Source organism: Lates calcarifer, linkage group LG10 (genome assembly GCF_001640805.2).
Source record: "Lates calcarifer isolate ASB-BC8 linkage group LG10, TLL_Latcal_v3, whole genome shotgun sequence".
In the NCBI taxonomy this organism is placed as follows: Eukaryota; Metazoa; Chordata; class Actinopteri; family Centropomidae; genus Lates; species Lates calcarifer.
Window position 1 is genome coordinate 7497926 of NC_066842.1, and position 23931 is coordinate 7521856.

Below are 23931 nucleotides of genomic sequence, written 5' to 3' on the forward strand. Positions count from 1 at the left end.
CAGCTGTTTCTTCCTCAGGCCAAATATATTGTCATGAAATGTCTTGTTTTGTTTGACCAACAGTCAAAAAACTAAAGATATTCAATTTATTATCTCATAAGGTAGATCAAAGCAGCAAATCTTCACAACAGAGAAGCTGGAACCTGCAAATGTTTGGAATTCTTGCCTGAAAAAGAAAGATGATTATTCAATTATTAATATAGTTGCTGATTTTTTCTCTGTTGACCAGCTGATTCATTAATCTACTAATTGTTTAAGCTCTACCTGAAGACTTGAGGCAGGATGTCTTTCAGATTGTGTTTCTCAGGCCAATTAAATTTGTGCAGCGTGTGTATGTGTGGTTTGCAGTGGCAGGCAGTGCATTTCACACCTAGGCCTTCACTGGTGTCCTACCTGAATTAACCCACCTCTTAATACGTCATTATGATGTCATGGCTATAAAAATGATCAGAAATATACAGAAACGCAGTGATAACTGAACTTTGCATCACAGACAGGCATGTCATGTAGCCAGAATAAATGGTGTTACTAGAGCAATGCTATAAAAACCCAATTAACACAACTTAATGGTTCTCCAAACACTGCAGCCACAGCTGCGCCACACACATGATCTCCAGCAGAAGCATCAATATTAACTAATAAAATGACAAAGATGTGAACAAAAAAAATATAGGTATGTATTTTACTCACCAAAACGGTTGATTATTTGGAGACAAATTAAAAAAAACCTGCTTCTGTTGAGCGGACATTCTCAGCCCTAAAGTGAATTAAAACTTGTGCGAGAAATATGACTGGGCGGACTTGGCAGCATTAGCTTCCATAGCGATAGAAAAGGACTTATTGTTGGAATTGAGACGCACAAATAACCTCTACAACAGAGTCACTGAACTCTTCCTCTCCTTCAGCCATTGTGGGCTGAAAAAACAATCTATGCTCACATGTTGCTGTTTTAGCTTGCGCTGGTAGCTATAGATGTGGTTTGCTAGCTCTGACCAGTATGCTCTGTGACCATCCAATCAAATGATGTGAACATGCCTACGTTATCATAGGCCTGCTAGACGGCCCCTGGTCTTGCCAACTTGAAATCTGATTGGTTAAAGGATCTGCAAGGCAACAGTGTAATTGCCATCCATTTTAAATTACTGGGGCCTACACTGTTGATTCTGAAGGTCTCAAGGCAATTTAATATATATAGTATGAATGAAAAAAAAACATATATAAAAATATAATTCTGTGATTGTGACAGTGTTTAGGACAGCAGAGAAGGCCTTGCCTTCAAACCACCATTGGTGGTTTGATCATGTCCACTGCTGAGCGTGGCTGAGAGTTTCACCTGCTGTTATTTTTAATGAAGTAACTGAAATGAAATGATGATCAAATACAGTTGAGGTTCAGTTTCTTTTTGGTTTTGCTTTTTCCCCAACCTGCACTGTCTCTCTGTCTCTCTCAGAGATATCACGCCTGAAGAAGCAAAACATATAAACAAACTACATCTTTTACTGTGCTACCCTGTGATGTAAAAACTCATCTTCCAGTATAAGCATCAAGGTGTAACTTTAGCTCTGTATGATAAAACATCAGCTGATGAGGGTTGATGATAGTGTAGAAACACTTCATCACACTCCACATCTTCTCCTTTACAGCAACACACATCTAGGAAAGCCATTTCTACTGCAAAGCTTCTGCTTACTGCAATCACTGCTCTCCACCACACTGAATAAAAGAATGTAAACACAGCAGTAGTCTCCTATTCAGTGATGAGACAAGGCAAACGTTCCCATCATTTCTCTTTATCACACAATGAATTAAATAATGTAAACACAATTACTGTGGGAGTTATAATTAAAGCATGATAAGGCATGATCATGTACAATACATCCATCTGGTGTTGTGGTGGTGCTATCAATGGGTGAAAATAGCTATAAATCAAAACCTCAACTCAGGTCAGGTTAACCCCTTCACTTCACTATAAATCCATCTTGCAGAAATCAGTGTAAAAAAAGTATTTAAAAAGAGATTAATTTAATTACATGATACAGAATGTGACATGTGAGAAACACCAAAGTAAAGACAAAATGTGACAAAAGCAACATGAAGCCCCACCTCAGAGTGCTAAGTATATGATGACGCAGGCTCTGCTATGTAGTCTCAGTAAAAGGCCTTTTCTGTTGTGGATCAAGACTATATAATCTCAGAGTAAATACTACGGCAGCCTCAAGATCTGCTGGACCCTGAGGAGACCCATTTAGTTGCCAATAAAGGCACATATATGATTATGTCCTCTAAATTTGATTTGTTCAGAAGGAGAGATGAATTGCACTTCACATGGCTGTAATTATGTTTCGTGAGGGCAACTACCACAACATCAGTGGGAATGTACTTACTTTACTATATTAAACATTCTGCTTCAATGTGAATTATGCATACCATATAAATGATAAAGTGGATTAAGTGCCAAGATTAAAACAAATTAAATTAAGCAAAAAAAAAAAAAAAAAAAAAAAATGCTGCGTATAGTGGAACACTTGTCATCTTGATCTCTGACTTACAAACTGACAACCACATACTGCCTATATCAGTACTGAACATTGTATTCTGTTGAGCCTCCTGGATTTTCCCTTCTGCTGAAACTGCAAAGTGCACCATCAAATGCCTTGCTATTTTAATATTTTTAAAATTAAATCTCACTTTAACAGGGCTTTACCACTACTTGAGTTACTTAATTTTCTCTTTTGTTTGAGTAAGTTTTAACTGTCATTCACCTTGAAATCATTGTGCACTTTGCCTCCTTACTACACTTACTACTTACTTACTGTGCCAAATCAGTACATAGATTAACATTAATATGCTTGCAATAAGCCAGTATGACTAAAAAGAGGAGAGGGCCAATTTGGGAAATGATAATTGTAAATTTCAAATAAAAATAACTGAACCTGGCAGTTGTTTAAATATTCTTACATGGAAATCCCTTACGATGTAAGATCACAACATAAAATAGACCAAAACATCAACAAAAAAAAAAGTATTTTAATCCTGTCTTTAATAAATAACTCGGCTACATTGCACTTTCATACATGATGCACTTTTTAAGAATATCACAAAATGACAACATGTATAGTAGATGTCATTGCTTGCTATGCTTGAGCCTATTTCTTGTAAAAGAAAACAAGCACATCCTTGGCCAACAGTCTGTTAACCACATACCCCGCAGTGTAAAACACTCTCTGCGGGCACAGCGGCGGCAGGAATAGCAACGTACTGCTGGCATGGACATCAAGTCTCTAGAAACAGCTCTCGTTTGCCACTAATCAAGTTCATTTTGGTTGGGAATAATGGCTTATTAAGTAAATGTTCTGTAATATTTAGCAGCACAGTAGTCTTTCACAAAATGAGTGTGAAGTTGCAACAGTGCTTTGCAGTAAAGTATTTGTGTTATTTTTAAGAAGCTTCCTTATAAACTGCATCATTAACACCACCACTCAAACCTGTTTAAGCAGACATTAAAACCACCTGGCTAAGATTGTGTAGGTCTTGGCTTGTTCTGGTGCATCCCACAGATGCTCAGATCTGAATAGATTGAAGGCCGGTTCAGCACCTTAGGCTCCTCATTGTGTTCCTCAAGGCATTTCTGAGCAGGTTTTGTGGTGTGGCAGGTGCACTGTCCTGTTGGAGGAGTGTCATTGTCACGGGGGGGTGCTTGGTCTGAAACAATGTGTGTACAAAATTTAATGGTTTTCCCTCCAATACTTGTTGAGACCAAAGTGATAGACTGACCAACATTACTATTCCTAAATCCATGCTGATCCACTAGAACGTGAGAACTGTGCATTGGTAATGAACTACTTCTTACTTCAAAAGCTTTTTCGATAATTATTCATCCTCTGACTTGAGTTCAATTTGCCTCAATTCAGAACTTTACAGCATTGATACTTTTGAAGTTTTTGCAGGGTAGGGACCTCACACATCAATTTGTTCAACATCCCAGTGTTCCTCACAAGAAAAAAAAGGTGTTAGATTAGTGCAAGAAACACCAGAGCCCATTTTTAGCTGGCTATAACAAGTGGTGAGACGAGGACAGATGAGACACAGCGTGAGGGGCATGACACACTGGAGTCAGGAGCAGTGCCTTAATAAACTCCCACCTGATGTCCCAACCTCAAAACCCTGTACCTTGTTAAAACTTCCCAGCTGAGCCCTGAGAAAAGTAACCTTGCATGTTTCACTACATACTTTACTATCACTAAGCTACTGTGGAGCCTTTCAGCAGTACCATGATAGAATACCATCAGGCTCCAAGCACTTACAATGAGCTCTCAAACTCTGGACATAATTCATATCTCACAGGTTGACCATTTTGTATGGGCCCTTTTATATGAATTCACATTTTCTAACCTTTACATGAACAGACTGGATGTTCATGTCTTAAAAAAAAAAGATAGAATAAAACTTTGCTTTGAGTGAGTGAACTTATTACATTTTCTAAATATTTCAGGCTGTTTCAAACTGGCTAGTCAGAACGTTACAACTTTGAATTTTACTGGCAACAAAAAATGGCATAAATCTTTCAAACTGAGCATTTTAAAACAGGAGCACCACCTCTGTCCATCTGCTGATTCAAATTAAATACATAGCCTGTTTTTTTTAACTATGCTACATTTTGTAGCACACTTTTCTTATGAGCCATTATTACAAGCCTCTTCTCTTTGATGAGCACAAAGTAGCCGAGTACAATTAATTCAATTTATACTAAACAATAAAACTTTCAAATTGGCATGATAACATCTTTATTCTTTGTCTTAATCAATTCGTGTGCCCATTTAGACAGAAAAATGTTGCTCATTTCCTCTGACTAATTGCTTTAACCAGCCTTGGACCTGCTATGCTGTTATAATAGGATTTTAAAAGAGCCATTTTCTGAGGGATTATAGGGCTGGTTGGTATAAGTCACTGCCTTCAGCTCTTCCTAAAGTCAGTTTCATTTAAGAAGGTCAGAATAACGTGGAGGGGCTAGGTCCCTGGGAATAAATGCTTTTATACTGTCTGCACATTGGGGATTTTAATTCATCCCCTCATGTAGGTGGCTCTATAAAATGGCTCTGGAAATATCCAGTAGTGCTGGGCCTTAAATTTCTTCAAAGCTGTGGTATCACATGAAGAAATACAACATGTATGTCAGACTTGACGAATCACAACATATAACTTGAGTCTTACCAGGCTGTACGGAGGATTACATGGAATTGCACCACTGGTGGCGGTGGGGTGGGTGTTAGCTTTTGGTCACATTGTAATTTCCAATCAAATCAAAGTTCTTTGTTGGAGGTTTACTCATGATTAAAGTGACTATATAGGCACACTTGTTAAAACTACACTCTGCCCGAGTTTGGCCTGAGAGCAGGCAATAATCCTGTCAAAGAAATCCAATTAAAAGCACCTGGATCCTGAGGAAACAGGGGAGACTGGTACCTTTTAAAAAGCTATTTCTTAGAGCCGCGGGCTACTGGGGGGCTACCAGGGCTCTGCACCTAATAGAGAGAAGGAGCTGGGGTTCCCTTTTCTGACAACCAATACACTGTTATGTAGTAAAACGAACATGCACACAAACACGTACTGTATACTGACATCATCAACCTACCAATCTCTCTAACTAATATTGTACAACTTTCAAATAACCTTCAATGCACAGTAGAGGCCTTTTAACAACAGTAGATTATAACTGTTGTGGACATCCCTGTTACATCAGCATTATTCTGTGTGAATATCTATTGTCTGCCTGCAGAGCTAATTAGAAGGATTAGCCCAGTTTAAAATAATACAAAAAATGAAAAATCTGGCATTTGAAGATTGGACCATGAAGAGTGCTGCCTCTGCCACACTGCCAAGGAAATAATCTTTATGTAGCTTGTGTGTACCTGGCTGCAAACTGAAATCTCAGTAGATGGATATTCCCACCTTTCGAACAAGGATGTATGTGATAATGCCTTTGTTTTGGCTGTGAACTGCAGTGTTTGGTGAGTAGTTTGTGATACAAGTGTGACATTTTACAATTTTGGTGCAACATTTATCTTAATGATGGCTAAGTAAGACAGCCTAGTGTTGCACAGCTGTCTATAAAAGCATTGGACTAGAGGCTAATGTCACTTACCACAAGTGATTAGGACAACCAGAGACAACCGGAACAATGTGATATTGCTGCTCTTATATCCAGTAGCTGTAGTGCTTTTGGCAATGGAGTGCAAAGACTCCTCCTCCTCCTCAGTGACAGAGGTAACAGCTGAAAACTGTTATGGCTTTTTAAAGCCGTTCAAGAGGTTCAGTTATGGCCTGCGATGATGGGTAAAATGTAGAGTTCAGCTGTTTTAGTTGTCATGTTGTTCTCCATTATGATGAGGGCTCCAACAAACAATTATCTTTATTACCTATAAATCTGCAGGCTATTTTCTCTATCAATCATTTTGTCCATAAAATTCTGGAAATTTTAGAAAAATGGCCATTATAATCTTTGAAAGCCCAAATGACTTATTCAGACACTTTGTTTTGTTCATCCAAAATTGGAGAGGTGTTCAGTTCAGTACATAAATCAGAGAAAAGCAGAAAATCTTTACATGTCAGAGGCAGGAAGCAGCAAATGTTTGGCATTTTTACTTGAAAATATCAGAAAAGCTGTCAGTTAATTTTCAGTCAGCTAATTCAGTAATCATTTCAGCTCTACCTAAATTGCGAGCCACAGCATGTACTTTCTAGTAACTGAAACTGATTATTGAATAATTGATTATTGCTTGTGTCTATCTGCTCCAAATTCTACTTGAGAGCTCAATTTTTCAAATATCAAATATTAGTAATGTTGAGTATTAGATTAATTTTTCAACTTAAAATAGTCACGCCTAAGGTAAACTGCAATACTACTGCATAACCCTGAACATGACTCATATAATAGTATGGAAGCTTTTAGTTGTCTCATCTGTACAGGGTAAAACATAACAATAATTGTTACAGTTTATGGCTTTTTTATTCCTAAACATGAAAGACTGGCCTTTGACACTCCCTACCAATCAAAAGAATGGAAAACAGAGCAAAGGAAGGATGAATAAAGAACAGAGAAGACCAATCACCTCTGCCTGAAGGGTTTTCAGAGTAATTGAAGCTGAAATACATTCACGATGCAGCAGGGTGTCAGGGTGTCACAGGAGGCAGCTAATTGGGGGCAACCCCTTGTGCGCCACGCAGTGATTAAGAGGGAGATGGCATTAGAGGATTGGAACAAGTTTAATTGAGTGTGTTGAATAACTTGATAACTTCTGAGGTTTTTGCTCATTTGTGTGATCTCTACATTTCTGGTTATCTACCAAGAATGACGGGCTAATTCTTCTGATCAGCTCCGAGGAGAGAGGAAGAGTACCCACATAAAGGTGATGCAACAAGGATGTCCATAATTGGCCGTGAATCAAAGCATCTCTTTTAGATTTGCACCTGTTTTTTAAATGGAGTAGGCTGTGATGTCTCACTCTTTGAAGAGAAGCCTGGTTTTCCATTTGGAGCATGGAGTTGTAACTGGATTTGTGACAAATAGGATCAAAACAAAAGACCTGCTGCAAAGCAGATTGCAAATGAGTTTTCTGAACAAAAGATCTAAAGAAAATGATTACAACTAGTTTTTGTTTGCTCTGATCTTGAAAAATGTCTTCATTTGTAATGGAATTCATGCTAATTAAAGGTTTCATCAGGGTTCCTGCAGTTTTCATGGAGTTAAATTTATGACTCTTTAAGACATTTTAATACCTGTTTCACAGTCATACTGTGTATTAGATATGAACAATATCTGTGAAAACCATGCACTTAGTAATTCTACTAAGTGCAGAATATGACAGTAATTCCAAATGATTTAAGTGCTTAATCATTAAACATTACCTAGACCTGGACAAGCAGCAGAAAATGGATGGATTCATGGATGGATGGATTAATCAATTAAAAAATAAATAATTTATTAAAATCTACATATGAATTTTACATGAGGTCAGATGTCTGGGACAGAAGTACTGGGAATTTTCTAGCCAGTTTTAGCTACAATAAAATACAAATGATTTTATAAGTAAATTTGCTGTCAATAGCAGGCAAAATATTTAAGACTTTTGAAAGGTAGGTAATACTTCCTAAGGCCTTTCTGAGGAAACTGAAATCAGTGCTTCATACACCTTTTCAAGATCTGCAGATATCCTCATTACTCTGTTGGGAGGAAAAGCATGAGTGCAGGGCAGTGGACTGCATGGTAATATACAAAAGTGGTGTTAATATTTCAAAAAGCTTTGTCAGCTCTACCAGTGACATTTCATTATCAACCATGATTATTCCTCTAGTACATAGTCTTTGGTATATAAGCCTGCCTGAAATTTATTCTACATACAGAGTATGAGGGGGAGTTACTCTCTATGACGTGATGGTGTCTTCCTCCACAACTGTCAAACCTAGAAAGTAAAATCAATTCACAGGAAGAGGGAATATTCTCACACGTTTCCACAGAGAAAGAGAGCGAGAGAGAGCAAAAGAGGATGCGCTGGTTTCCATAGCAATTGTCAGCACTGTCACATGGTTACCTAGGAACTAGTCCTGTGATGCTGCGCAGTTTATTTGTTTATGTTTGGCGTGTCTCCAGCTGTCGCTTACATAGAACAAAGCCACATCTTGGCATTTCATTTCTGACAGATGCAGAGCTGTCAGTGAAATCTGAAAGGTCAGAGTTTGAGAGATGTCAAGTGTGCTACGAAAAACCCTCCTGCTTATCGCACATAATTTGTCTGAGTGCCACGATTACAACCTGACACGTAGGAAACACTGGGTCATATGCAGGTCAAGAGGACCACACACAGGCAACATCAACCCTGAAACTCCATTTGGTGCAAGCTGTTAAAAGCTCAGTAGATGAGGATAACAAATAATAAAAGCAAGTGGGTCATAGTGAATGAAGATTAAACGCAAATGCCGTCTTTGAGTAATTTATGTAAATGTGAATCACTCTTCAAAGCCTTAGTTTCACCTTTGATAAAGACAACCAAATGCTCCATTTGTCTGAAAGCCTGATCCATTTTTTTTTTTCCTACAATATGATTACAGGGTTGGAGAGTGATACATTACAAGCAGCTGGATAACAACAATCCCATTACAAAATATCTAAACCTCTGATTAATTATAGATACTCAACTAAACCCCTGACTAATTTCAGATTATTTTGGCTAAATACATGATTGCTCAGAAACATGTCTAAACAATTAAAGACGTGACTGTAAGATTGTGAGATTGAGTGGGAATAATTTACTGGGTTGTAATTGTATTTTATCTTTTTTTTAATTACTTCCTCAAGCCTGGTAAATACTCCTGACCTTCAGTATAGTTTTCTACAGCTAAATGTCTATAAAGACAGTGTGAGAAAGTGAGAAGATTAAGTGTGTTTACATGACAGCAAGGAGTGTATGAGAGTGTTCACGGGGTGACAAGAGGCTTTGAGCTCATCTACCTAATGAGAAGACTGGCTTGATTAAACCCTCCACCCCTGTGACTGCCTAAAACCCAGCATTCTTCTAATCAGAGATCACTGCAATTATGGTTCTCTACAGGGTGGTAAAACATGACTGCACAAATGTTACTTTCAGTTTCAAAAGAGGATCTCAATCACAGGAGAGTATTAAAGCACAAACTCTTTAATGATTAGATGTGAATCATCATAAAGCTCTTGTCTTTAAAATATATCTGACATGGCTACAAAACACAGAGACTTTTCTATTTCTATTTCAAACAGAAACGATTCTGTGTACCTCAACATGTTCATCATTCCATATCCTGTTTCAGAGTGCCCTCTGCTGTTTTGGCAAACACACTGCACCATGACTAGGATACTGTTGATGGCCTTCTTAAGGTATTGTTTTCATGTATACCATATGTATACCATATACGAGTGACTGAAAGCATAAACACAGATTAATAGTTTATAATAATATGTGTTTCTGGAAATATAATCCCTGGGTCCTCTCCAACCAAGTGAACCACAGGGTCTTAATAAATTTAACAGAATTACCAATGACATGACCTCAGTGAAATAAAAGTCCATTTAAAGTACCTTTGTTGTAAGTGGTCTGAAGATCCCACGTACTACTATTATTGACCCTGTTACAAAGAGGAAATAATGTATAAGACACTGCAGACACCATTCAAACTATTCAGAATAAATGGAGGTAATACAAATCAAGCATGATTACCAATATTGTTATTCTATCTAGTTTAGTCTCTCACCAAACTTTTTATTTTCTATGACCCAAAAAGTCACAGCAGGAACCTACCCTTCACAGTGTGAAGAATAAAAAGGCTGAAATGAAAAGAAACAAGATTTAGTAAGATATTTTTCTGCTTTTAGAGAACTGTTTCTAACGCTCACAAAATCATTTTTTATTTATACAAAAAAATCAGTCTCCTTAGAGACCGTCAAAAATTGCCGTTGCCGACTATATTTCAAGTCGTCAAGGCGGGGTATTGGGTAAAGTTTTCAACTAGCAATAATCGCGCCTCGGATAAACCTCATAGGCTACGATACTGCCACTGCGCAAAGCTATTGATCAAATCAAAACGACGCGGGAGTGACTCCGGGCCCCGTACCTCTCTGTTAGGGTTTTAACCATGGGCGTGGCTTCATGTATACGACTTCACAATATATCATTATGTACAAAAATAATAAACAAAGCAACCGAAAATTAGTAGCGATGGAGCCTTTATAGATGTATATATCCACAATGTAACGATACATATAGAGAAAACGAATAGATAATGTAAACCTCAGGAATGCCCTGAACTGCGATCCTATAACCGCACATGCACATTATGCATGTAACATAATTTGATGTAATTTTGAATCGTGTAGTCAGGTGTGATCAATGCGAATACAGATATTAACCTCGTCCGTAACGTTAAAAAATGAAGTAGGACTAAAGGAAGTTGTAAACGGAAATGACGTCGCCTTCTGTCCGTCTTCGTTTAAAGCTCCGTCCAGGCTATGACAGAGGGATCCGTCAACACTTAAAGGGTTGCGCCCCTCTCGCAGTCTGCAGACCAAGCATACCCCTCTCCACTATAAACGCGAATACGTTTAAACCATTTCACTATTTTTACATTTAAACTATATATCTACCGTGTCTTAAACAGTGGATAAAAAATGCAAAGGCAACAAAACATTCTTGTTATTTGTAATCACATTAAAGTCTCCTACATTAAACGCAATTTCAGTAATTGCACTGAAATGTATAATATGGAAGAAAAAAAATCAAATCATCGGATAATTTACTGGTTAGGCTAGCTCTTCCGGGGAGGCTAGAGTCACGCCTCTTTATTTGAGCATGCCAAAATGTTATCTTTTGCCCATTGTAGTTTGCCTATATTTCATATATTTAAATGTTTTTTATCCAGATATTTAACAACTATAGAAAATGTGTGTGTGAATTTTTAAGACTAAGAAGCCACAACAAAAAATCATTTATTGCTCCAGTCACCATGTTAATAGCTTTTAATAACCTAATAAATTGAGCCTTGTGTTTAATCTGGTGTTATATTTCACATCAATATCAGTCTCTTTAGAGACCAACAAAAATTGCCATAGCTGACTATATTTCAAGTCATCAAGGCGGGGTATTGGGTAAAGTTTTCAACTAGCAATAATCGCGCCTCGGATAAACCTCATAGGCTACGATACTGCCACTGCGCAAAGATACATCACATAACTTACAGAGCAGGGGTCTCTAAGACCTGCACACCCCAGTGTCAGGGTTTTACTGTATATGCACGGGTACAACTGTAAAAGAAACCAGTTAGGTAGGTAGGTGGGACTCATTATTTCAGTGTTTGGGCCATTGACTGTTAGGCAATGGTGGGAAATAGCTCAGTATATTTAGTCAAATGCTGTGCTTGAGCACAATTTTGAGGTCGTTTTGCTTGAGTATTTCCATTTTCTGCCACTCTGCTACAGTTCAGGGCTAACTATTTTTTTGATAAATTTACTGGTTAGACTAGCTCTTCCGAGGAGGCTAGAGTCACGCCTCTTTATTTGAGCATGCCAAAATGTTATCTTTTGCCCATTGTAGCTTGCCTATATTTCATATATTTAAATGTTTTTTTATCCAGATATTTAACAACTATAGAAAATGTGAGTGTGAATTTTTAAGACTAAGAAGCCACAACAAAAAATCATTTATTGCTCCAGTCACCATGTTAATAGCTTTTAATGACCTAATAAATTGAGTCTTGTGTTTAATCTGGTGTTATATTTCACATCAATATCAGTCTCTTTAGAGACCAACAAAAATTGCCATAGCTGACTATATTTCAAGTCATCAAGGCGGGGTATTGGGTAAAGTTTTCAACTAGCAATAATCGCGCCTCGGATAAACCTCATAGGCTACGATACTGCCACTGCGCAAAGATACATCACATAACTTACAGAGCAGGGGTCTCTAAGACCTGCACACCCCAGTGTCAGGGTTTTACTGTATATGCACGGGTACAACTGTAAAAGAAACCAGTTAGGTAGGTAGGTGGGACTCATTATTTCAGTGTTTGGGCCATTGACTGTTAGGCAATGGTGGGAAATAGCTCAGTATATTTAGTCAAATGCTGTGCTTGAGCACAATTTTGAGGTCGTTTTGCTTGAGTATTTCCATTTTCTGCCACTCTGCTACAGTTCAGGGCTAACTATTTTTTTGATAAATTTACTGGTTAGACTAGCTCTTCCGAGGAGGCTAGAGTCACGCCTCTTTATTTGAGCATGCCAAAATGTTATCTTTTGCCCATTGTAGCTTGCCTATATTTCATATATTTAAATGTTTTTTATCCAGATATTTAACAACTATAGAAAATGTGAGTGTGAATTTTTAAGACTAAGAAGCCACAACAAAAAATCATTTATTGCTCCAGTCACCATGTTAATAGCTTTTAATGACCTAATAAATTGAGTCTTGTGTTTAATCTGGTGTTATATTTCACATCAATATCAGTCTCTTTAGAGACCAACAAAAATTGCCATAGCTGACTATATTTCAAGTCATCAAGGCGGGGTATTGGGTAAAGTTTTCAACTAGCAATAATCGCGCCTCGGATAAACCTCATAGGCTACGATACTGCCACTGCGCAAAGATACATCACATAACTTACAGAGCAGGGGTCTCTAAGACCTGCACACCCCAGTGTCAGGGTTTTACTGTATATGCACGGGTACAACTGTAAAAGAAACCAGTTAGGTAGGTAGGTGGGACTCATTATTTCAGTGTTTGGGCCATTGACTGTTAGGCAATGGTGGGAAATAGCTCAGTATATTTAGTCAAATGCTGTGCTTGAGCACAATTTTGAGGTCGTTTTGCTTGAGTATTTCCATTTTCTGCCACTCTGCTACAGTTCAGGGCTAACTATTTTTTTGATAAATTTACTGGTTAGACTAGCTCTTCCGAGGAGGCTAGAGTCACGCCTCTTTATTTGAGCATGCCAAAATGTTATCTTTTGCCCATTGTAGCTTGCCTATATTTCATATATTTAAATGTTTTTTATCCAGATATTTAACAACTATAGAAAATGTGAGTGTGAATTTTTAAGACTAAGAAGCCACAACAAAAAATCATTTATTGCTGCAGTCACCATGTTAATAGCTTTTAATGACCTAATAAATTGAGCCTTGTGTTTAATCTGGTGTTATATTTCACATCAATATCAGTCTCTTTAGAGACCAACAAAAATTGCCATAGCTGACTATATTTCAAGTCATCAAGGCGGGGTATTGGGTAAAGTTTTCAACTAGCAATAATCGCGCCTCGGATAAACCTCATAGGCTACGATACTGCCACTGCGCAAAGATACATCACATAACTTACAGAGCAGGGGTCTCTAAGACCTGCACACCCCAGTGTCAGGGTTTTACTGTATATGCACGGGTACAACTGTAAAAGAAACCAGTTAGGTAGGTAGGTGGGACTCATTATTTCAGTGTTTGGGCCATTGACTGTTAGGCAATGGTGGGAAATAGCTCAGTATATTTAGTCAAATGCTGTGCTTGAACACAATTTTGAGGTCGTTTTGCTTGAGTATTTCCATTTTCTGCCACTCTGCTACAGTTCAGGGCTAACTATTTTTTTGATAAATTTACTGGTTAGACTAGCTCTTCCGAGGAGGCTAGAGTCACGCCTCTTTATTTGAGCATGCCAAAATGTTATCTTTTGCCCATTGTAGCTTGCCTATATTTCATATATTTAAATGTTTTTTATCCAGATATTTAACAATTATAGAAAATGTGAGTGTGAATTTTTAAGACTAAGAAGCCACAACAAAAAATCATTTATTGCTGCAGTCACCATGTTAACAGCCTTTAGTGATCTAATAGATTAAGCCTTGTGTTTAATCTGGTGTTATATTTCACATCAATATCAGTCTCTTTAGAGACCAACAAAAATTGCCATAGCTGACTATATTTCAAGTCATCAAGGCGGGGTATTGGGTAAAGTTTTCAACTAGCAATAATCGCGCCTCGGATAAACCTCATAGGCTACGATACTGCCACTGCGCAAAAATGCATCACATAACTTACAGAGCAGGGGTCTCTAAGACCTGCACACCCCAGTGTCAGGGTTTTACTGTACATGCACGGGTACAACTGTAAAAGAAACCAGTTAGGTAGGTAGGTGGGACTCATTATTTCAGTGTTTGGGCCATTGACTGTTAGGCAATGGTGGGAAATAGCTCAGTATATTTAGTCAAATGCTGTGCTTGAGCACAATTTTGAGGTCGTTTTGCTTGAGTATTTCCATTTTCTGCCACTCTGCTACAGTTCAGGGCTAACTATTTTTTTGATAAATTTACTGGTTAGACTAGCTCTTCCGAGGAGGCTAGAGTCACGCCTCTTTATTTGAGCATGCCAAAATGTTATCTTTTGCCCATTGTAGCTTGCCTATATTTCATATATTTAAATGTTTTTTATCCAGATATTTAACAACTATAGAAAATGTGAGTGTGAATTTTTAAGACTAAGAAGCCACAACAAAAAATTATTTATTGCTGCAGTCACCATGTTAATAGCCTTTAATGACCTAATAAATTGAGCCTTGTGTTTAATCTCTTGTTATATTCCACATCAATATCAGTCTCTTTAGAGACCAACAAAAATTGCCATAGCTGACTATATTTCAAGTCATCAAGGCGGGGTATTGGGTAAAGTTTTCAACTAGCAATAATCGCGCCTCGGATAAACCTCATAGGCTACGATACTGCCACTGCGCAAAGATACATCACATAACTTACAGAGCAGGGGTCTCTAAGACCTGCACACCCCAGTGTCAGGGTTTTACTGTATATGCACGGGTACAACTGTAAAAGAAACCAGTTAGGTAGGTAGGTGGGACTCATTATTTCAGTGTTTGGGCCATTGACTGTTAGGCAATGGTGGGAAATAGCTCAGTATATTTAGTCAAATGCTGTGCTTGAACACAATTTTGAGGTCGTTTTGCTTGAGTATTTCCATTTTCTGCTACTCTGCAACAGTTCAGGGCTAACTATTTTTTTGATAAATTTACTGGTTAGACTAGCTCTTCCGAGGAGGCTAGAGTCACACCTCTTTATTTGAGCATGCCAAAATGTTATCTTTTGCCCATTGTAGCTTGCCTATATGTCATATGTTTAAATGTTTTTTATCCAGATATTTAACAACTATAGAAAATGTGAGTGTGAATTTTTATGACTGATGCCAAAACAAAATATTATTTGTTGCTGCAGTTACCATGTTAACAGCCTTTAGTGAGCTAATAAATTAAGCCTTGTGTTTAATCTCTTGTTATATTTCACATCAATATCAGTCTCCTTAGAGACCAACAAAAATTGCCATAGCTGACTATATTTCAAGTCATCAAGGCGGGGTATTGGGTAAAGTTTTCAACTAGCAATAATCGCGCCTCGGATAAACCTCATAGGCTACGATACTGCCACTGCGCAAAGATACATCACATAACTTACAGAGCAGGGGTCTCTAAGACCTGCACACCCCAGTGTCAGGGTTTTACTGTACATGCACGGGTACAACTGTAAAAGAAACCAGTTAGGTAGGTAGGTGGGACTCATTATTTCAGTGTTTGGGCCATTGACTGTTAGGCAATGGTGGGAAATAGCTCAGTATATTTAGTCAAATGCTGTGCTTGAGCACAATTTTGAGGTCGTTTTGCTTGAGTATTTCCATTTTCTGCCACTCTGCTACAGTTCAGGGCTAACTATTTTTTTGATAAATTTACTGGTTAGACTAGCTCTTCCGAGGAGGCTAGAGTCACGCCTCTTTATTTGAGCATGCCAAAACGTTATCTTTTGCCCATTGTAGCTTGCCTATATTTCATATATTTAAATGTTTTTTATCCAGATATTTAACAATTATAGAAAATGTGAGTGTGAATTTTTATGACTGATGCCAAAACAAAATATTATTTGTTGCTGCAGTCACCATGTTAACAACCTTTAGTGATGTAATAGATTAAGCCTTGTGTTTAATCTGGTGTTATATTTCACATCAATATCAGTCTCTTTAGAGACCAACAAAAATTGCCATAGCTGACTATATTTCAAGTCATCAAGGCGGGGTATTGGGTAAAGTTTTCAACTAGCAATAATCGCGCCTCGGATAAACCTCATAGGCTACGATACTGCCACTGCGCAAAGATACATCACATAACTTACAGAGCAGGGGTCTCTAAGACCTGCACACCCCAGTGTCAGGGTTTTACTGTATATGCACGGGTACAACTGTAAAAGAAACCAGTTAGGTAGGTAGGTGGGACTCATTATTTCAGTGTTTGGGCCATTGACTGTTAGGCAATGGTGGGAAATAGCTCAGTATATTTAGTCAAATGCTGTGCTTGAACACAATTTTGAGGTCGTTTTGCTTGAGTATTTCCATTTTCTGCTACTCTGCAACAGTTCAGGGCTAACTATTTTTTGATGAATTTACTGGTTAGACTAGCTCTTCCGAGGAGGCTAGAGTCACGCCTCTTTATTTGAGCATGCCAAAATGTTATCTTTTGCCCATTGTAGCTTGCCTATATTTCATATATTTAAATGTTTTTTATCCAGATATTTAACAATTATAGAAAATGTGAGTGTGAATTTTTAAGACTAAGAAGCCACAACAAAAAATTATTTATTGCTGCAGTCACCATGTTAATAGCCTTTAATGACCTAATAAATTGAGCCTTGTGTTTAATCTCTTGTTATATTCCACATTAATATCAGTCTCTTTAGAGACCAACAAAAATTGCCATAGCTGACTATATTTCAAGTCATCAAGGCAGGGTATTGGGTAAAGTTTTCAACTAGCAATAATCGCGCCTCGGATAAACCTCATAGGCTACGATACTGCCACTGCGCAAAGATACATCACATAACTTACAGAGCAGGGGTCTCTAAGACCTGCACACCCCAGTGTCAGGGTTTTACTGTATATGCACGGGTACAACTGTAAAAGAAACCAGTTAGGTAGGTAGGTGGGACTCATTATTTCAGTGTTTGGGCCATTGACTGTTAGGCAATGGTGGGAAATAGCTCAGTATATTTAGTCAAATGCTGTGCTTGAGCACAATTTTGAGGTCGTTTTGCTTGAGTATTTCCATTTTCTGCCACTCTGCTACAGTTCAGGGCTAACTATTTTTTTGATAAATTTACTGGTTAGACTAGCTCTTCCGAGGAGGCTAGAGTCACGCCTCTTTATTTGAGCATGCCAAAATGTTATCTTTTGCCCATTGTAGCTTGCCTATATTTCATATATTTAAATGTTTTTTATCCAGATATTTAACAACTATAGAAAATGTGAGTGTGAATTTTTAAGACTAAGAAGCCACAACAAAAAATTATTTATTGCTGCAGTCACCATGTTAATAGCCTTTAATGACCTAATAAATTGAGCCTTGTGTTTAATCTCTTGTTATATTCCACATCAATATCAGTCTCCTTAGAGACCAACAAAAATTGCCATAGCTGACTATATTTCAAGTCATCAAGGCGGGGTATTGGGTAAAGTTTTCAACTAGCAATAATCGCGCCTCGGATAAACCTCATAGGCTACGATACTGCCACTGCGCAAAGATACATCACATAACTTACAGAGCAGGGGTCTCTAAGACCTGCACACCCCAGTGTCAGGGTTTTACTGTACATGCACGGGTACAACTGTAAAAGAAACCAGTTAGGTAGGTAGGTGGGACTCATTATTTCAGTGTTTGGGCCATTGACTGTTAGGCAATGGTGGGAAATAGCTCAGTATATTTAGTCAAATGCTGTGCTTGAGCACAATTTTGAGGTCGTTTTGCTTGAGTATTTCCATTTTCTGCCACTCTGCAACAGTTCAGGGCTAACTATTTTTTTGATAAATTTACTGGTTAGACTAGCTCTTCCGAGGAGGCTAGAGTCACGCCTCTTTATTTGAGCATGCCAAAATGTTATCTTTTGCCCATTGTAGCTTGCCTATATTTCATATATTTAAATGTTTTTTATCCAGATATTTAACAATTATAGAAAATGTGAGTGTGAATTTTTATGACTGATGCCAAAACAAAATATTATTTGTTGCTGCAGTCACCATGTTAACAACCTTTAGTGATGTAATAGAGTAAGCCTTGTGTTTAATCTGGTGTTATATTTCACATCAATATCAGTCTCTTTAGAGACCAACAAAAATTGCCATAGCTGACTATATTTCAAGTCATCAAGGCGGGGTATTGGGTAAAGTTTTCAACTAGCAATAATCGCGCCTCGGATAAACCTCATAGGCTACGATACTGCCACTGCGCAAAGATACATCACATAACTTACAGAGCAGGGGTCTCTAAGACCTGCACACCCCAGTGTCAGGGTTTTACTGTATATGCACGGGTACAACTGTAAAAGAAACCAGTTAGGTAGGTAGGTGGGACTCATTATTTCAGTGTTTGGGCCATCGACTGTTAGGCAATGGTGGGAAATAGCTCAGTATATTTAGTCAAATGCTGTGCTTGAACACAATTTTGAGGTCGTTTTGCTTGAGTATTTCCATTTTCTGCTACTCTGCAACAGTTCAGGGCTAACTATTTTTTGATGAATTTACTGGTTAGACTAGCTCTTCCGAGGAGGCTAGAGTCACGCCTCTTTATTTGAGCATGCCAAAATGTTATCTTTTGCCCATTGTAGCTTGCCTATATTTCATATATTTAAATGTTTTTTATCCAGATATTTAACAACTATAGAAAATGTGAGTGTGAATTTTTAAGACTAAGAAGCCACAACAAAAAATTATTTATTGCTGCAGTCACCATGTTAATAGCCTTTAATGACCTAATAAATTGAGCCTTGTGTTTAATCTCTTGTTATATTCCACATCAATATCAGTCTCCTTAGAGACCAACAAAAATTGCCATAGCTGACTATATTTCAAGTCATCAAGGCGGGGTATTGGGTAAAGTTTTCAACTAGCAATAATCGCACCTCGGATAAACCTCATAGGCTACGATACTGCCACTGCGCAAAGATACATCACATAACTTACAGAGCAGGGGTCTCTAAGACCTGCACACCCCAGTGTCAGGGTTTTACTGTATATGCACGGGTACAACTGTAAAAGAAACCAGTTAGGTAGGTAGGTGGGACTCATTATTTCAGTGTTTGGGCCATTGACTGTTAGGCAATGGTGGGAAATAGCTCAGTATATTTAGTCAAATGCTGTGCTTGAACACAATTTTGAGGTCGTTTTGCTTGAGTATTTCCATTTTCTGCTACTCTGCAACAGTTCAGGGCTAACTATTTTTTTGATAAATTTACTGGTTAGACTAGCTCTTCCGAGGAGGCTAGAGTCACGCCTCTTTATTTGAGCATGCCAAAATGTTATCTTTTGCCCATTGTAGCTTGCCTATATTTCATATATTTAAATGTTTTTTATCCAGATATTTAACAATTATAGAAAATGTGAGTGTGAATTTTTAAGACTAAGAAGCCACAACAAAAAATTATTTATTGCTGCAGTCACCATGTTAATAGCCTTTAATGACCTAATAAATTGAGCCTTGTGTTTAATCTCTTGTTATATTCCACATCAATATCAGTCTCCTTAGAGACCAACAAAAATTGCCATAGCTGACTATATTTCAAGTCATCAAGGCGGGGTATTGGGTAAAGTTTTCAACTAGCAATAATCGCGCCTCGGATAAACCTCATAGGCTACGATACTGCCACTGCGCAAAGATACATCACATAACTTACAGAGCAGGGGTCTCTAAGACCTGCACACCCCAGTGTCAGGGTTTTACTGTACATGCACGGGTACAACTGTAAAAGAAACCAGTTAGGTAGGTAGGTGGGACTCATTATTTCAGTGTTTGGGCCATTGACTGTTAGGCAATGGTGGGAAATAGCTCAGTATATTTAGTCAAATGCTGTGCTTGAGCACAATTTTGAGGTCGTTTTGCTTGAGTATTTCCATTTTCTGCCACTCTGCTACAGTTCAGGGCTAACTATTTTTTTGATAAATTTACTGGTTAGACTAGCTCTTCCGAGGAGGCTAGAGTCACGCCTCTTTATTTGAGCATGCCAAAATGTTATCTTTTGCCCATTGTAGCTTGCCTATATTTCATATATTTAAATGTTTTTTATCCAGATATTTAACAACTATAGAAAATGTGAGTGTGAATTTTTAAGACTAAGAAGCCACAACAAAAAATTATTTATTGCTGCAGTCACCATGTTAATAGCCTTTAATGACCTAATAAATTGAGCCTTGTGTTTAATCTCTTGTTATATTCCACATCAATATCAGTCTCCTTAGAGACCAACAAAAATTGCCATAGCTGACTATATTTCAAGTCATCAAGGCGGGGTATTGGGTAAAGTTTTCAACTAGCAATAATCGCGCCTCGGATAAACCTCATAGGCTACGATACTGCCACTGCGCAAAGATACATCACATAACTTACAGAGCAGGGGTCTCTAAGACCTGCACACCCCAGTGTCAGGGTTTTACTGTATATGCACGGGTACAACTGTAAAAGAAACCAGTTAGGTAGGTAGGTGGGACTCATTATTTCAGTGTTTGGGCCATTGACTGTTAGGCAATGGTGGGAAATAGCTCAGTATATTTAGTCAAATGCTGTGCTTGAACACAATTTTGAGGTCGTTTTGCTTGAGTATTTCCATTTTCTGCTACTCTGCAACAGTTCAGGGCTAACTATTTTTTTGATAAATTTACTGGTTAGACTAGCTCTTCCGAGGAGGCTAGAGTCACACCTCTTTATTTGAGCATGCCAAAATGTTATCTTTTGCCCATTGTAGCTTGCCTATATGTCATATGTTTAAATGTTTTTTATCCAGATATTTAACAACTATAGAAAATGTGAGTGTGAATTTTTATGACTGATGCCAAAACAAAATATTATTTGTTGCTGCAGTTACCATGTTAACAGCCTTTAGTGAGCTAATAAATTAAGCCTTGTGTTTAATCTCTTGTTATATTTCACATCAATATCAGTCTCCTTAGAGACCAACAAAAATTGCCATAGCTGACTATATTTCAAGTCATCAAGGCGGGGTATTGGGTAAAGTTTTCAACTAGCAATAATCGCGCCTCGGATAAACCTCATAGGCTACGATACTGCCACTGCGCAAAGATACATCACATAACTTACAGAGCAGGGGTCTCTAAGACCTGCACACCCCAGTGTCAGGGTTTTACTGTACATGCACGGGTACAACTGTAAAAGAAACCAGTTAGGTAGGTAGGTGGGACTCATTATTTCAGTGTTTGGGCCATTGACTGTTAGGCAATGGTGGGAAATAGCTCAGTATATTTAGTCAAATGCTGTGCTTGAGCACAATTTTGAGGTCGTTTTGCTTGAGTATTTCCATTTTCTGCCACTCTGCTACAGTTCAGGGCTAACTATTTTTTTGATAAATTTACTGGTTAGACTAGCTCTTCCGAGGAGGCTAGAGTCACGCCTCTTTATTTGAGCATGCCAAAACGTTATCTTTTGCCCATTGTAGCTTGCCTATATTTCATATATTTAAATGTTTTTTATCCAGATATTTAACAATTATAGAAAATGTGAGTGTGAATTTTTATGACTGATGCCAAAACAAAATATTATTTGTTGCTGCAGTCACCATGTTAACAACCTTTAGTGATGTAATAGATTAAGCCTTGTGTTTAATCTGGTGTTATATTTCACATCAATATCAGTCTCTTTAGAGACCAACAAAAATTGCCATAGCTGACTATATTTCAAGTCATCAAGGCGGGGTATTGGGTAAAGTTTTCAACTAGCAATAATCGCGCCTCGGATAAACCTCATAGGCTACGATACTGCCACTGCGCAAAGATACATCACATAACTTACAGAGCAGGGGTCTCTAAGACCTGCACACCCCAGTGTCAGGGTTTTACTGTATATGCACGGGTACAACTGTAAAAGAAACCAGTTAGGTAGGTAGGTGGGACTCATTATTTCAGTGTTTGGGCCATTGACTGTTAGGCAATGGTGGGAAATAGCTCAGTATATTTAGTCAAATGCTGTGCTTGAACACAATTTTGAGGTCGTTTTGCTTGAGTATTTCCATTTTCTGCTACTCTGCAACAGTTCAGGGCTAACTATTTTTTTGATGAATTTACTGGTTAGACTAGCTCTTCCGAGGAGGCTAGAGTCACGCCTCTTTATTTGAGCATGCCAAAATGTTATCTTTTGCCCATTGTAGCTTGCCTATATTTCATATATTTAAATGTTTTTTATCCAGATATTTAACAATTATAGAAAATGTGAGTGTGAATTTTTAAGACTAAGAAGCCACAACAAAAAATTATTTATTGCTGCAGTCACCATGTTAATAGCCTTTAATGACCTAATAAATTGAGCCTTGTGTTTAATCTCTTGTTATATTCCACATTAATATCAGTCTCTTTAGAGACCAACAAAAATTGCCATAGCTGACTATATTTCAAGTCATCAAGGCAGGGGTATTGGGTAAAGTTTTCAACTAGCAATAATCGCGCCTCGGATAAACCTCATAGGCTACGATACTGCCACTGCGCAAAGATACATCACATAACTTACAGAGCAGGGGTCTCTAAGACCTGCACACCCCAGTGTCAGGGTTTTACTGTATATGCACGGGTACAACTGTAAAAGAAACCAGTTAGGTAGGTAGGTGGGACTCATTATTTCAGTGTTTGGGCCATTGACTGTTAGGCAATGGTGGGAAATAGCTCAGTATATTTAGTCAAATGCTGTGCTTGAGCACAATTTTGAGGTCGTTTTGCTTGAGTATTTCCATTTTCTGCCACTCTGCTACAGTTCAGGGCTAACTATTTTTTTGATAAATTTACTGGTTAGACTAGCTCTTCCGAGGAGGCTAGAGTCACGCCTCTTTATTTGAGCATGCCAAAATGTTATCTTTTGCCCATTGTAGCTTGCCTATATTTCATATATTTAAATGTTTTTTATCCAGATATTTAACAACTATAGAAAATGTGAGTGTGAATTTTTAAGACTAAGAAGCCACAACAAAAAATTATTTATTGCTGCAGTCACCATGTTAATAGCCTTTAATGACCTAATAAATTGAGCCTTGTGTTTAATCTCTTGTTATATTCCACATCAATATCAGTCTCCTTAGAGACCAACAAAAATTGCCATAGCTGACTATATTTCAAGTCATCAAGGCGGGGTATTGGGTAAAGTTTTCAACTAGCAATAATCGCGCCTCGGATAAACCTCATAGGCTACGATACTGCCACTGCGCAAAGATACATCACATAACTTACAGAGCAGGGGTCTCTAAGACCTGCACACCCCAGTGTCAGGGTTTTACTGTACATGCACGGGTACAACTGTAAAAGAAACCAGTTAGGTAGGTAGGTGGGACTCATTATTTCAG

General features: G+C 38.0%; 19 non-coding genes across 19 annotated transcripts; all 19 read right to left on the reverse strand.

Annotated features, from left to right (window-relative positions):
* Positions 1–10452: 10452 nt before the first annotated feature.
* On the reverse strand, positions 10453–10593 carry LOC127142934 (U4 spliceosomal RNA). The gene has a single exon (XR_007814044.1). It is a non-coding gene; the product is annotated as a U4 spliceosomal RNA (small nuclear RNA).
* A 1008-nt stretch (positions 10594–11601) lies between these two features.
* LOC127142941 (U4 spliceosomal RNA) lies at positions 11602–11742 on the reverse strand. The gene has a single exon (XR_007814051.1). It is a non-coding gene; the product is annotated as a U4 spliceosomal RNA (small nuclear RNA).
* A 570-nt stretch (positions 11743–12312) lies between these two features.
* LOC127142902 (U4 spliceosomal RNA) lies at positions 12313–12453 on the reverse strand. Its single transcript, XR_007814012.1, has one exon. It is a non-coding gene; the product is annotated as a U4 spliceosomal RNA (small nuclear RNA).
* Positions 12454–13022: 569 nt separating this feature from the next.
* On the reverse strand, positions 13023–13163 carry LOC127142903 (U4 spliceosomal RNA). The gene has a single exon (XR_007814013.1). It is a non-coding gene; the product is annotated as a U4 spliceosomal RNA (small nuclear RNA).
* Positions 13164–13732: 569 nt separating this feature from the next.
* LOC127142904 (U4 spliceosomal RNA) lies at positions 13733–13873 on the reverse strand. Its single transcript, XR_007814014.1, has one exon. It is a non-coding gene; the product is annotated as a U4 spliceosomal RNA (small nuclear RNA).
* Positions 13874–14442: 569 nt separating this feature from the next.
* On the reverse strand, positions 14443–14583 carry LOC127142918 (U4 spliceosomal RNA). Its single transcript, XR_007814028.1, has one exon. It is a non-coding gene; the product is annotated as a U4 spliceosomal RNA (small nuclear RNA).
* A 569-nt stretch (positions 14584–15152) lies between these two features.
* On the reverse strand, positions 15153–15293 carry LOC127142905 (U4 spliceosomal RNA). The gene has a single exon (XR_007814015.1). It is a non-coding gene; the product is annotated as a U4 spliceosomal RNA (small nuclear RNA).
* Positions 15294–15860: 567 nt separating this feature from the next.
* Positions 15861–16001, reverse strand: LOC127142910 (U4 spliceosomal RNA). The gene has a single exon (XR_007814020.1). It is a non-coding gene; the product is annotated as a U4 spliceosomal RNA (small nuclear RNA).
* Positions 16002–16568: 567 nt separating this feature from the next.
* Positions 16569–16709, reverse strand: LOC127142906 (U4 spliceosomal RNA). Its single transcript, XR_007814016.1, has one exon. It is a non-coding gene; the product is annotated as a U4 spliceosomal RNA (small nuclear RNA).
* A 568-nt stretch (positions 16710–17277) lies between these two features.
* Positions 17278–17418, reverse strand: LOC127142920 (U4 spliceosomal RNA). Its single transcript, XR_007814030.1, has one exon. It is a non-coding gene; the product is annotated as a U4 spliceosomal RNA (small nuclear RNA).
* A 569-nt stretch (positions 17419–17987) lies between these two features.
* LOC127142911 (U4 spliceosomal RNA) lies at positions 17988–18128 on the reverse strand. The gene has a single exon (XR_007814021.1). It is a non-coding gene; the product is annotated as a U4 spliceosomal RNA (small nuclear RNA).
* A 567-nt stretch (positions 18129–18695) lies between these two features.
* Positions 18696–18836, reverse strand: LOC127142907 (U4 spliceosomal RNA). The gene has a single exon (XR_007814017.1). It is a non-coding gene; the product is annotated as a U4 spliceosomal RNA (small nuclear RNA).
* Positions 18837–19404: 568 nt separating this feature from the next.
* On the reverse strand, positions 19405–19545 carry LOC127142921 (U4 spliceosomal RNA). Its single transcript, XR_007814031.1, has one exon. It is a non-coding gene; the product is annotated as a U4 spliceosomal RNA (small nuclear RNA).
* Positions 19546–20114: 569 nt separating this feature from the next.
* Positions 20115–20255, reverse strand: LOC127142913 (U4 spliceosomal RNA). The gene has a single exon (XR_007814023.1). It is a non-coding gene; the product is annotated as a U4 spliceosomal RNA (small nuclear RNA).
* Positions 20256–20824: 569 nt separating this feature from the next.
* LOC127142914 (U4 spliceosomal RNA) lies at positions 20825–20965 on the reverse strand. The gene has a single exon (XR_007814024.1). It is a non-coding gene; the product is annotated as a U4 spliceosomal RNA (small nuclear RNA).
* Positions 20966–21532: 567 nt separating this feature from the next.
* On the reverse strand, positions 21533–21673 carry LOC127142915 (U4 spliceosomal RNA). The gene has a single exon (XR_007814025.1). It is a non-coding gene; the product is annotated as a U4 spliceosomal RNA (small nuclear RNA).
* A 567-nt stretch (positions 21674–22240) lies between these two features.
* On the reverse strand, positions 22241–22381 carry LOC127142908 (U4 spliceosomal RNA). Its single transcript, XR_007814018.1, has one exon. It is a non-coding gene; the product is annotated as a U4 spliceosomal RNA (small nuclear RNA).
* Positions 22382–22950: 569 nt separating this feature from the next.
* Positions 22951–23092, reverse strand: LOC127142925 (U4 spliceosomal RNA). Its single transcript, XR_007814035.1, has one exon. It is a non-coding gene; the product is annotated as a U4 spliceosomal RNA (small nuclear RNA).
* Positions 23093–23661: 569 nt separating this feature from the next.
* LOC127142916 (U4 spliceosomal RNA) lies at positions 23662–23802 on the reverse strand. The gene has a single exon (XR_007814026.1). It is a non-coding gene; the product is annotated as a U4 spliceosomal RNA (small nuclear RNA).
* Between the last annotated feature and the right edge of the window lie 129 nt (positions 23803–23931).